This window comes from Pinus tabuliformis, chromosome Q, assembly GCF_031772625.1.
Source record: "Pinus tabuliformis cultivar Carrire ecotype Pingquan chromosome Q, CPIR1, whole genome shotgun sequence".
NCBI lineage: Eukaryota > Viridiplantae > Streptophyta > Pinopsida > Pinales > Pinaceae > Pinus > Pinus tabuliformis.
The window spans coordinates 1,189,870,254-1,189,884,288 of record NC_142296.1 but is presented as its reverse complement, the minus strand read 5'-3'; the positions used below and the strand labels follow the sequence as shown (position 1 = coordinate 1,189,884,288).

Sequence of the window (14,035 nt, the reverse complement as noted above, 5' to 3'; positions counted from 1 at the left end):
ACGGTGGTGTTGCTAAATTAGGGTTCATAACCTACAAATAGAATTACACAAAGTTACTACTATTGTTGCAATTCTAGAGAACAAGCCAAAATATATTCAACTTTAGAGCTAATGATACATTTTACTACCCATTTCCCCTCCCAACTCTCTTCGCGTTGATATCATGACCACATACGATGAAGAAATAAGTGCCTGACAATTTTATTAAGTTTCTCTATATTGGGATGACACAAGTTTCACTTCATTGTTTTCAAATTTGTCCTACTTGGTATGTAGACTTCTCCTAGTTAGTCAAATACACCTGCTTCTAAATTATCATACAATCCAATCAAGTTACAAACTGTAAAATATTGAAAAGTGACCATTGCAAAGAATATAATTTCATTTCAAGCAAATAAAATTTGAAATATGGTAGGTGCTACTCATCGACACTGAGGGGGTGCATGGGACATCATGCACTTACATCTACAAGTTTGTTTTGTTGCTCAGCTGCAAAGCTTTTTGTTCTTGATGATTTGTGTTTTCTCAAAATGCCATCTACAATTCATTGTGATTTTTTAAGACTTGCTTTCCGAAAACTCGAAATAGAATTATCCTCCTTAGCAATATCATGTAAATCATAAATCATATTATCACCGTAACCATATCTAATGAGTAAAATGTATCCTCGATGTAAATCATAAATCATATTATCACCATAACCAAATCTAATAAGTAAAATGTATCCTCCATGTAACTGTGAAATCCCATAAATAACTAGGATCTGTGAATGGGTTACGTAAAACATCTAGGAATAGGGGAAAAACTTACAAAATGTAGAATTGGACCCAAATTTCATTATAGACAAACATAAAAAAATATGAGTTCATCCAAAACCCATAAATGTCTAAGTTTCTCAATCTTCTCTTGTAGCACCCCGATCTGGTTTTGTAGAGTTGTTTGTAGCACAACTTTCGTATTCTTTTCATCGACAATCTTCTTCCTCCCTTACATGAAAGAAAATTACATACACTGTCAACACACATTACATAGAACACTAGATGCCAAGATACACAAATGAAAAGAGTAATATTCGAAGCCAATGAAAACCGAAACTAGGGTTCAATCATCATTTATCAGCTCCACATGAAATGCAATTTCTAATCAAATTTCCAATAGAAATGGAGAATTCTTCTTTGGGAAAAATTATGTCTATCAATTCAAATTCAAATTAGACCAGTGGGGTTAGCTCACCTTCATTAATCCCAAAATTCAAAATAAGCCAATTAGTTAAGCTCGATTGTTGAAGGTATAATCCCAAATGAAAAATTCAGGTTAGATTACTGTTTTCATAATTCTATTGCTGATCACTATGGTCCTCGATTGTTAAGGTAAAAGGGGATGAGCTTCACCAAGCCATGTGTACAACCGCATCATAGTTGTTTCAATGATGGACCTTACAAACAAGTCCAATATAACATCCTACCATGCATAATCCCTGCAGGTGCAGAAAGTTGTCGTTGGTTATGTCTAAGGGGATAGTCATATGAGTGTACGTATTGTTCATGATGAAGTGTAGGGCATTTTTCAAGATTGTGTCGAAGATGATGAATAATGAATATTTCCATAAAAAAAATCTCACAATAAAAACACATATTGGTGTAATCAAGATTTAAATTATAATTATTATTTCTTCGATAATAAATATTATTTTCCAAATTTTTACTGTGTAACATATAAACTTAAAAAATAACATTCACCATAAAGTATAAAAACATATATATTAAAAAAACTATTTTAATAAATTAATAATAATTAAATGATAAATTGATTCACATATACAATTTATGCTAAATATAATAATATATTAGATTAATATAAAACAATATATAAATCTATATAAAAAAATCCAAATTAACCCATAATTATTATACCAATAATAAGAACTCTAAAATAACCTAGACAAAATTAACTTATTGAATGATAAATTTCAAAACCAAATATTACATATTTATAACCATGGTTACAAATTTAATTTAGTATTCAATAATTTAGATTAATTTAGATTTATTTAATTATTTGATTTAATTTAAGAAATTTATTAAAATTTTACTTTTACATTTCATATATATATAATTGCAATCTTACTTAACATTATATCCTTTAAATCTAAAAATTATATAATCTTATTCCAATAAAACAAAAACATAAAACCTCTCATAATACTTAAACTGCACCCCAATATTATTACGAATTTTACACATCCATTTCCTACCAATGCAGAAATTAAATCTAAAAATTATATAATCCTATTCCAATAAAACAAAAACATAAAACCTCTCCTAATACTTAAACTACATCCCAATCACATCCATTTCGTACCAATGCAGAAATTAATAGTATCCCAAGCACCCAAATATTATTACAAAATTTACACATCCATTTCATATCAATGCAGAAATTAATAGCATACAACAATTTTTATTTGTATTTGGTGCAAGGCTACAATTCGCTAACGCAAACATTAGTTTCTAGCCCACAAAAACGACCAAATCTGTCGGTAGTATGTCTACGCCAAATTTGTACTTTTAAGTGGCAGAATTTCATGGCATTGACCCTGCGATATGAACCGAACTCTGCTCTGCTCCGTTAACACTTGCAATAATAATTATTAGCCTGTACCACTGTTACTGACTACGACAAAATATTATTGTGACTAAGTATTTTGAGTCATGTTGATGCTTAATGTTGTGGTGGTCAGCAGGAAAAACACTTATGAGATTGCTTACCAATCGATTTCAAATATTATGAGATTACTTGCAAATCGATTTCAAATATTAAAATTAGGAAAAACACTTATGAGATTGCTTACCAATCGATTTCAAATATTAGATTACTTACAAATCGATTTCAAATATCAAAATTTAGCTGATGAGGTTGCTGGTACAAATCGATATCAAATACCAAAATTCCAGAGATCTTGCCCGAATTGAAGTGAATAAGTATTGTTAACATTGAAGGTTGTTTCCTGGGTTTACACCAAACTGCCTGCAATAGTTAGTGTAATGGTTGATGCGGTCGTTAACTTTATCGGTGGCTTTACCTTTGCATTCTAGTGCTCCGTTGATTGCTTGAATGGTTGCCCCGAATCCCTGACCGGATGTAATAGCGGTGTGGCAATTACTGTTCACATTCCAAAACCAGAGCGCACTTTTCCACGACGTTAGGCCATCCTGAGCCAGTATTCCAGGGTTATTCAGCAGGTTCACGTCCAGATATTTTCCAGCTCCACCATAATTTGCGTTTCTGCAAAAATTACACAAACAAATGTTCACCAAACATTCAAATTAAACATTAGACTAAAATATAAGTTATCATTTCATGCTTATAAACTTATATACAATGTACATACCCTGTAAGTTGCAATGGGCCACGGCCGTAATATTGTTGTCCGGGTAATATCCCTGTTGCTGGGATCACAGTGGACGCTCTTCTCTATCTCCTCCACGTAGCACAGATCTGCCAATCGGTCAGACGCGATATTTGTCAATGTATACCAACAACCAATTCTAAATTCAAAACATTAATATATAGATTTAGAGGTAAAGTGAAAACCGTTGGAAAGACAGAGGATAGGCACAAATAATAAAGTGAAAACCGTTACAAAGACCGAGGATAGGTACAAGTAACATAAATAATTTACATACAATTACAGATTAGTTAATTACAGATTCGTTGTGGATTTATTTTTTATTACACAAAATTTGATTGATTAAAGTAAAGAGTATTTAGAAAGACCGAGGATTGGTACAAGTAACATAAATAATTTAAATACAATTACAGATTAGTTGTGGATTTTTTTTATTACACAAAATTTCATGGATTAAAATAAAGAGTATTTATATTTTTTTTGGAAGGAAGAGTATTTATATTTTTTTTGGATTACTTTTTTATTGATAACACAAAAATTTAACTAGCATTTGCACCTTATGTTGCAAAGGAAATCCTAAGGCATAAAGTGGGGAAGAATAGCATAAAATGGAGAAGAATAGAGACATGTATAGAGTGGGGAGAATAGCATAGAGTGGGGAAGAATAGGGACATGTGAATGGACATTGTTGAAAGCAAGGGTGGATGATAATGAGTTACAATTGCAATAGTTAGTTATGTGTATTCTGAAAATGAATATTTTGTAAATAATAGTAGTTTGTGGGAAGAATTTATAAAAAGTATGCCATCAACTACACAATTGATATCTACAGAAATAGAAGGCTAGAAAACAAGAATTTTAATTTATAAGATCCAATTTACATGGTTGGTCAACATGTAGAAACCCATTGTGTCATCTCTCTCTCCAAGTGGGGAATAATAATATGACAATGGAATCACTATTGTGAATATGCATAGACATAATATTGTGGCATGCTTATAGATCGTTGTTGGCTGAATGACTTGCAATTGGCTTTCAAGCTACTGGTTCACCATAAGTTGGATCTACAAAATATTATTGGATCTGAAGAACAAATAAAGCTAGGATAAAAGGTTCAAATTTCTGAATTATTATTTTTCTCTTCCTTCCCCACACCTTTCCATTGTTGTTATTATTATTATAATACTAATAAAATATTATTATTATTACCAGATAGCTCCCTTGATGTCGACAAACAATTAATATTTATTTTATTAGAACAAATCAAGGTACGGATAGAAAGCTAGAATTTCTGAAATTATTAGTTTCTTCCTTCCCCTCTTTTTCACTCTTAGCATTATGACACTTCCTTTCACATCCTACAGTGGATTGAGTTTGCAAGAAAAATCGAGGTGAACCTTATACCTCTGCCTCTTCTATTCATTTTTGTACAAAAGGAGGTATATACATCTTCAGTGCATATTTCTAGCTATTATCAACACCTAATACATGCTTTTGTATACAGGGAATTAAATTTTCATCATGTTTGAACTCAACTATTTGCCTTCCAAGGCTGGCTAAAATGGTTGTTGGTTGAGCCTCCACTTCAAATATTTTTATTGACAATGGCCCTTACAAAGAGTTTATTTTCAAGCATTTTCAAGTGGCTTCTGTGGATGAAGAAAGTGCAGAAGTAGTTCTAATAAGTTGATCAATCTATAAAAGAAATTCCCATCTGAAGCCCTGAGTAGGCTATGAGTGAGACTTTTTGCCTCTTCATAAGAGTTCATTAGATAATGTGTTCTACAAACCCCTCTCACATACTCAACTGCATGACTTCCCTATTCAAGAAGCCAGCTATTCCAATAAGCATGTGAATGAAATCACCTATACAATTTACCAATTACAACAACAACCAACCAACAAAAAAAAAATTTACTCAGCAGACTAAGGCAACAAACTGGTCAAGTAATAATCCTCAAAAGGGCCAATATACTGGGACTCTCCATTCAACTAGGTATTACCACCTATATTTTATCTTGATTTAGGTATATTTCCAGTAACAATTCACCAACTGTAGTCAGCCTATGTGATGAAACAATATCACCAAAAGTTCAAACTACGCATGTTACTAATAAAATTGTGTGCCTAAACCTATAAACAATCTTAATCATCCACTTCTACCTGCCTTCTTAGTATTAGGCTTTTACCAACATGTGTGTGATTAAGTTGTTTCTCATCTTTTATCAGCTACCAGGTTTGACAGAAAAGAAGTGCAAATTTCCTGCCTCCACTATTTAACAAATCTGCTAATTTCTGAATCATTCAAAACTTGAACAGGGCCAATATATTGAAATAACACCATGAGAGCCTCAGAATTTATGCCTCCATTTATAAGCTATCTTAACTAAGCCATTTATTTTGGTAATCCAAATAACAAAAAAACCATTCCATTTCTTGCCTTTAAAACAGATATTTTCATCCAACAACTTCTAGTGGCATGCAGAGGAAGATTCATTGAATTTTACCATTCACGCCAGTCTTGGTATGCAGAGGCAGATTCATTGAAATCAGATATTTCTTTTAGCAAAATATAGCAGTGTGATGAATATGTTGGCAACGATTAAATGACCCCTGGTCCACTGCAACGAGGAGAACATGATTCAATAACTATTCGAAGGCTCTGCATGTACAAATGTAGTACACTGTTTTCCTCTGCCCAAGCTACATTTATGGTTGTGATCATCACAGTCTTGTTAGGCATTGAAGTTTTTTCTCGACCACTCCCTAAATCAAAGGCAGTTACAGATGAATTCAACTCTGAACTCTGCAAGAGATTGGCTCTTAATTGAACCGTAATAGCCATGGAAATTTATTTATAAAAAGTATGCCATCAACCAGACAGTGAATCTGACCTATTCATGCCTCTTTGTTCTCTGAGTTATTGAAGAGAAAAAGTTTTGTTAATGTCGATTGTTTTATCTAAGAAGATGCCTACTTATTCCTTGTGCTTGTAATAAGGCCAAGAAGCCTATGTCAAATAAAGAACTGCTATATACTATCATGCTCTGTGAATTTGGCCGACCAGTATAGGTCATTGGGGCTGTGATTTCTTGATCTCCGAGCTATAAAAGAAGAAAGGTGGTGGACTTCTCATTCCACAAATTTTTAAGGAAGCGAAGAATCTTTTAAAGGACAGTTCTAAGGCCCTTCATAATTTAAGGAAGTCGAGATTCTGTTTGCATATATTTGCAAGCCTTGAAAAGACAATCAGTGGGCATCCTATGTCATCTATATTAGTAAAATCAAGGAACCCTATTTGTGTATTGAAGAAGACGCCAAGTCCTTATCACTGTTACAAGCGCATATATATAGATATATATACAAGTGTTAAAAGCCTGTTCCATTCAAGCCAACTTGCAAATCAATAAGGAATATATATTCATGTCTTCGAAACCTTCATAAGAGGTGCCCTGAAGCCAATAAAAATAGAGGATGCAGTTATGAGAAGGGATGGTCCCTTTAGACATCAGTCTGAAAATGATTTTTGAAGAATAGTAAAAGCCCTCCATAATGTCATTATCTAGCAGTTGATGTGATTTTGTTGAGAAGGTTTAGTGGCAGCCCTCCATGTGATCCTATTTTTGTCTAGCAGCTGAAGCAAAGGAAGTTCATCCAAGAAAAGTATGCAGCTCCTTTGTGTTGGCACCATTGGATAAGGGTGACAGTACCCTTGGAAGTCTGGAAGATAGAAGAAGTGTGAGGCACTTTGGAGCAGACCCCTGTAGCAGCGTGCATGAACATAAAATCAGAGGTATGGTATCTCTCAAGGTGCCTCATGAAGAACACATTGGAAGAAGGATGTGCATGGCTGATCCTATTTCTTGGCGAGCACAATGAGCAGAGGGCACTGTGAGGACACTGATTTTGGCACCTTGATTAGGTCATTGGGCACTTTGATGTGTTGAGCCAGGATCTTATGAAAAACGGTCTTATGAATATGGATGCCTAGATGCGAAGGACCCCTCCTCATCATGGATTGGGTAATTTAATGCATATTACCCATTTAATGCAGTGATTTAATTTTTTTTAGGGACTTTTGATATGCTATTTGCGGAGGTAATATTTCAATGTTCTTACAATAGGAAAGTCCTCCTTCAGCAGCTAAACCACATGTCATGATAAGAAGTCAATGAAGAGTTTTGTTTTAAGAATTTGTTGATCTGAGTCCAATCTTCTCAGTGGATAAAGCAATCAACGGTATGTTTGAATATCTGATCCCTTTGGCACCTCTGCATCAGAATTTTGAAGCTAGCAGTCCTTCCATCCAGTCACCTGTGCTCACATAAATTCAAGACTTGTAAACAAAGATGTCCAACAAGAAAATTTGTTGAGGATCAAATAAGTGACTCTAGGGATACATATATTTATTTGGATTTGATCAATGAATTAAAGAGAGTCCTATGGAGCAACGAAGAACCAAGTTGTTGGCCTAGTTCTCTGAACCACATTAAGAAGGAGCCAAGTATTCCTATTTTTCTGAGCACAAGAAACAATAAAGGTCTGCTACGCAATGGAGCTATCTCTCTTTTACATTCTGGGCATAAGTACGCTTTTCGATAAGTCTTTTGAAAATAACTTTATTCTCCTAGGAGGCCAAGAAAAGTGCAAGAACACAAGAATATGCCAAAGGTCATTTCATGAAGCCAACCTTGGAGAAAGGATTACTCTGTTCTCGATCTTGTGGCATGGAGGCAGAAATGTTATGGTGGACTGCTTAATATTAAAAAGCGGACACACCTGCACTTCTCAAAATCCAACATGCATGATCGCTGGCCTCATCCCTTTGAGGGTTACTGCCATTAGGGTAGGGCACACTACGGTAATAATGGCCAGATGACTAATGCCCTTAAGATCTTAATTAAACAAATAACTTGCTGAATTTAATTAACCAGAAATTAAATTTCAGGCCATATCATCAATCACACAATAGCTGGAAATTAAATAGTGGAAGCATAAAACAATTTCACACATACAGAGGTAATTTCTCCTTCAAAATCAGATTTTCATTCTTTCAAAAACACTTGCGAAGAAACCTTCACAGTGTGCTAAAATCCAACAACTCTATGGTCAACAAATCACCCTAAACTGAGCAGTACAGTTGGCCCGAGAAGATACGACATGCTGTATGTCTGGATTGTGTTGCTTTATGGATTGCATGACCCTATCTGCATGAACATATGGAACTGTTTTGTAAACTACATGGAACTGCCTAGATCCGTATGAATGTACATATCTGCTCTGCATGGTCTCTCCCTACTGTCGTATATTCTCTCTTTCTCTTCAATTCAGACAGTGAATCCGACCTATTCATGCCTCTTTGTTCTCTGAGTTATTGAAGAGAGAAATTTTTGTTAATGCCGATTGTGTTATCTAAGAAGATGCCTACTTATTCCTTGTGCTTGTAATAAGGCCAAGAAGCCTATGTCACATAAAGCACTGCTATATACTGTCATGCTCTGTGAATTTGGCCGACCAAAATAGGTCATTGGAGCTGTGATTTCTTGATCTCCGGGCTATAAAAGAAGAAAGGTGGTGGACTTGTCATTCCACATATTTGTAAGGAAGCGGAGAATATTTTAAGGACAGTTCTAAGGCCGTTCATAATTTAAGGAAGTCGAGATTTTGTATGCATATATTTCCAAGCCTTGAAAAGACAATCAGTGGGCATCATATGTCATCTATATTAGTAAAATCAAGGAACCCTATTTTGTGTATTGTAGAAGAGGCCAAGTCCTTATCACTGTTACAAAGAGTTTGGACACAGTACACAAATTCTACATTTCACAGCCATAAAAATAACGCGATTTTACTGTATACCGTATCTGCTTGTTATTCCATTCGTAATTAAAGATTTATTTTTTCATTTAGACTCTAGAGTAACCACTTAATCTTCATTTTCTCTTCTAATCAAGTAATAGATCTAGGAATCTAACTCTTGAAGTTGGTTGTTTCTGACGATCTTCCACACAGAGGCGGTTGTTGTCCTCTGAATCTCTTGCTGAACAATTTGTTGTGTTAGAAGATCCCTCAGTGTCTCACAGAAATACATTAGAAGAAGCAATATCATGTGATCAAGAACTTGGGAAAGCAGCTTTCTCTTCCTCTTCATATTCTCTTCTAGCGTTTGGTATATATCAAGGAAATAGTTGTATGATTCCAGCATGATAATAGTTTGACTACATTTAAGAGGAGTTTCATAAAAAAGAGGAGAGAGCCGCGATTCCAGCATGATAAATAGTTGACTACATTTAAGGAGAGTTTCATAAAAAAGAGGAGAGAGCCGCGGAGAAACAAATTTGTTTTTTGCATTTGATCGCCAGTTTGAAATAAAAGTATTGTCTAAAAGTGATTTGCCACCTTTTGATAAAAGACCACAATCAAGATAAAGCACTCGTGGGTTCCAAATTGGCTAAAATAACACCTGTGCTGAATGGCCATTTAAGGCTTGGTCTGGTAGTGTTTCATTTGTACCATACTTCATTACCTACACAACAATACAAATATTATTCTGAATATTCTTTAAGCAATGCTTTCACCAAGTGATCTGTTAGAACTATTAGATGGTTTGTCAAACTATTTCTCAGAATTCTTTTTTAAATGCATCAAATATTTCATCAGTGAACAATAAAAAGCACATCATGCAATCCACATCATCAGGCCAAAGCTTGAATGTGAAAGCTTATGCACGAGACAACAAATCCTCTTCGGCACCAGCTCCAAGTGAATATAACTGTTTTTTTTATTTAATGAACCTCTGTATCTAATTTCGCATGGTACTTGTGCCCAAATAACCTTTAATCTGGAAGTAAGAGATCACTTTATGGCCATCTTAGTCACTATTTCTGTCACAAATTTGTATAGGATAGATCCGGAGCAAATATTTCATTTGAAAGCTTTACAACCCTTCAAAATCCATTTCATAGATCATACAAAAGTAAAACAAAGTTATACAACTGTAGGTACGATCAGCTATTTGATTAATCACAACCAACAACAACTCCATAATCCATTGGAAAGTCAACTACAATCAGAGAGAAGATTGTATTTATATGTGGAGCAGAGCTTATCCATGCACAAAAATATTTAATTTTATCATAGGAAGGAATCTATTTGAACCAATAGCGTGTGTACTTTTTGGGGCTTCATAATATTTGGTGTTCCAATCCTAAAAACTTCATAATTGAAAGTGGCATTATATTATTTGTAGACAACTATGGACCATGCAATTATGTAAGATAAAAATCATGATTTTTGAGAGAGATAAAAAGGAGTATCTCTTCTTACTCTAGGTGGAGGTACTTGGGTCTTTGTTAACTACTGATAAAAGTTGTTTCTATTCTTGAGCTTGATGGATTTGTATTCTCCTAGGCTTTCAAAAAGTTCTCCTTTTGTTGAGGTATTTTAATCACTCTAACAAAAGAATGAGTAATTTGTAGCTCTATCAATTCATTCATTATGTTATAAGTCATCTTCATCATTGCATTAGCTTGTTCCTTGTATGCTATTCATTAGCTTGATGAAGGGTTGAATGATATTATTGAATGCTTTTCCTTTACCTACTTGATTTCTAGGCTTGAACCTACTTAGTTGAGCTCTTGTTTGAATGAAATTCTCTTGATCTTTTTCATAATTTTCATGTTCATCATAGTTTTACGGAGTAAAAGTTTGTATGCTCTCTTCACGTTGCATGCATTCTAGGACATTTGATTCTTGAATTCTTTCATTGGTTGAAGGATCTAAGTACTCATGAAGTTCTTCAAAAGTGCCATTTTCTTTCAAAATGACTACATTTGGATTTGGCGCACAAAATTCTCTTGGTCCATGTCCTTTGGGCTTCTAATTTTAATCAATTTGTTCTCTAGAATTCAACATCACCTTTTTTCCTTTATGTCATGAGATAAGCTTATCATTTCTCTTGATAAGCTTATCTTGATGAATTCCAGTAATTTGCAGTTTCGCCATTGCAGTCAAAACCTACTAAAACATGGCCATTGAATTTCAGCCCTTGACCATTACAGACGAACCATCCAGATTTTTTCAAAAATCAATGAAAACCATGGCACGGTAGAAAATCCAGAAATTCAAATTGTAAATGTGTTTTATATATTAATATGAATATGAAAATCTTGGAGCCCTAAATCAAACCCAGATACATGAACCATACACTCAAAGTGGAAAATATCTAAAAACAGGCAAGGGCATCATATATATTCCATAATTGAAAATTAAAATACATTACAGAAGAAATTTTTATTTGTTTTAAGTTAAGGGGCATTAAGCCCATGAAACTTAAAATTGCATCTACAAGTAGCCTGCGCACTGCCTCTTAAGTGGCTTCTCCAAGACAGTAGAGATATACATTTCTTTGAGCTCGGGCCCTCTATCCAACTTAGGGGCAACAGACCATTTCAGCTTCTTATACCCTGGATGCTCAATCATGGGCACATAGATCTTCAGCTGATCCTTTGTGCAGAAAAAATGATCTAGCCAGAACAGGCCTCCAGGCCTCAGAATCCTGTAGATATCATAGAGTACAAATTCCAGTAGCTGTGAGGGAATCCAATTGCTCAAGACATGCATAGAATGAACAATGTCCAAAGTATTTTCAAAGAATGGCAGCCTCTGTGTTATAGTGATATACATGGGAATAACCCCTCTGGAGACAATGAAACTGTTGAAGGGCCCGTTCAAGTTCATGGAAGTCGTACCTGTATGATACAGAAGAAAAGATACTGGTATAGAAATATCAAAAGCACCTGCACTTCAACTTTGCCTCAAGTAGGACACAAAAAATAAGCAAAACCTGATGCTTACTTCAATCTCTAGGGTACCAGGTTCATTGTCGGACAACTGGTCTTCAAAAGGTTATATCTGACCAATGAATCTCCATCTTGCTCTTCAGACCACCCTCCAAGACTTCCCAACAAGTCTACGCTTTGCATCATAGCATTTTACCACCAAGTCTCCTTCATATCTTGAAATATGCTGGCATCATCAGCATCTTTATGTCAATGCAATCTTGCTAAATGTGCATTACTTACTACCATATCATGAGTTCCATCAGTGGCTATCAAAAGGCTTGTTCAGGTGAACAAAAAATATTTAATATGTTCTAACAAGATTGAAGAATTTAATATGCAAACTTAGCTGTATTAATTTCTTATGCATATTACCTCCCAAGAACCAATTCTCAAAACCAAGGCTGGGAAGTTTGAGGCCTGTACTTGTCAGCAATAGTCGGTCCTGGTGCACACTTTGATTCATTCTTTCTCCCCACCTCCAGGCTGGAATTATTTATAGCTAAGGGGCTGCTGAGTCCCCTTTAGAAAGATTCATTTGAATAAGTTCTATGAATGAAGGTGTTTTCTTCAGCGTTAAACCCAATGGACTAGCCTCCTCGAATGGATGCAACAAAAATCCTGGAGAGAATGCCGTGTGCTTGTTATAGGGCTCCCCTGCTAATCCACCAAAACATGAAATAGAAGCATCATTGCCAAAGAGAATAGAAGGTAGATACAAAAACAAACAAAGGAAATCCACACCATGAAATGCCTCACCAAGTTTTGTAGAAGCACACAACTTTCTTAAATTCCTCAACAATGTCAAAAGACATATTTTCAATTCTTGATACCCTACAAAAAAAATCAAGATTCTCAAGACATTCAAAATTTATTAATGACCAGCCAGGTAAAAACAAAAATCTATTTGAGGTTGTAAACAAATTCAGAGTGCCACTAATACGGCAAACATCGTATTATTGACGATTTAAAACAAATTTTGGCAAAAACGTATTTGAGCAAATGATGTTTTATTTAATTTTGCCCAACAGAATTTCAGGGCTCAAACATAGCTTCATACTTGTAAGTCACCAACATTCTTGAAGTACTCTGGGAGGTTTCAAACAATGCTTATCCATTTACACTTTCATTCATAACAGTCTTGGTGACCCAGGGTACTCTTCAAATCACTTTTCTCAAAACATTTCAACATAGCCGTTGGAAAAAGGGAGGTGAATAGAATATTAAAAACTTAAAGACTCTTTACTCCACCTCTACAGTCCTAAGGAAGATGTTTATTTGGTTTTGCACTAGCAAAGCTCAAGGCTCAATCTTAACTTTATGCTTATGTTCCACTCACGTTATAGATGAGGCTTAGCAGTTCTGCATAAATTTTCAAACATCATAGCCATTGGAAAAAGGGAGGTAAATTGAATGGTTAAAAACTTAAAAATACTTAACTCCATCTCTGCATGTCCTAATGAGAGATGTTTATTTGGTTTTGCTTTCTAGATGTGCTTAGCAGCTCCTGCACCAGCTTCTTAGAAATTTTCAAACATTTCATTTCACTCATTGCAATCATGGTGAACCAGGTCCCTCTCCAAATCACTCTCACCCAACCCATATTTATTTCTCACAGACTGGATGATATGGAACCTTTAGGCTCCTTTCAGCCTAGAGACCAACCGTGATCCATTTATTTCAAAAATAAAGAACTCACCCAAAGCAAACTACACTCCGATAAAAAGGGAAAAGAACAATGAATATTCCGTAACAACCATAGATTAAAGTCTATTTGTTGGTTTTA

The 14,035-nt window shown here is 34.8% G+C and overlaps 1 pseudogene; it reads right to left on the bottom strand.

Moving 5' to 3' along the window:
• Nucleotides 1–2,985: 2,985 nt before the first annotated feature.
• LOC149223972 (endochitinase 4-like) lies at nucleotides 2,986–12,148 on the bottom strand (annotated as a pseudogene).
• Between the last annotated feature and the right edge of the window lie 1,887 nt (nucleotides 12,149–14,035).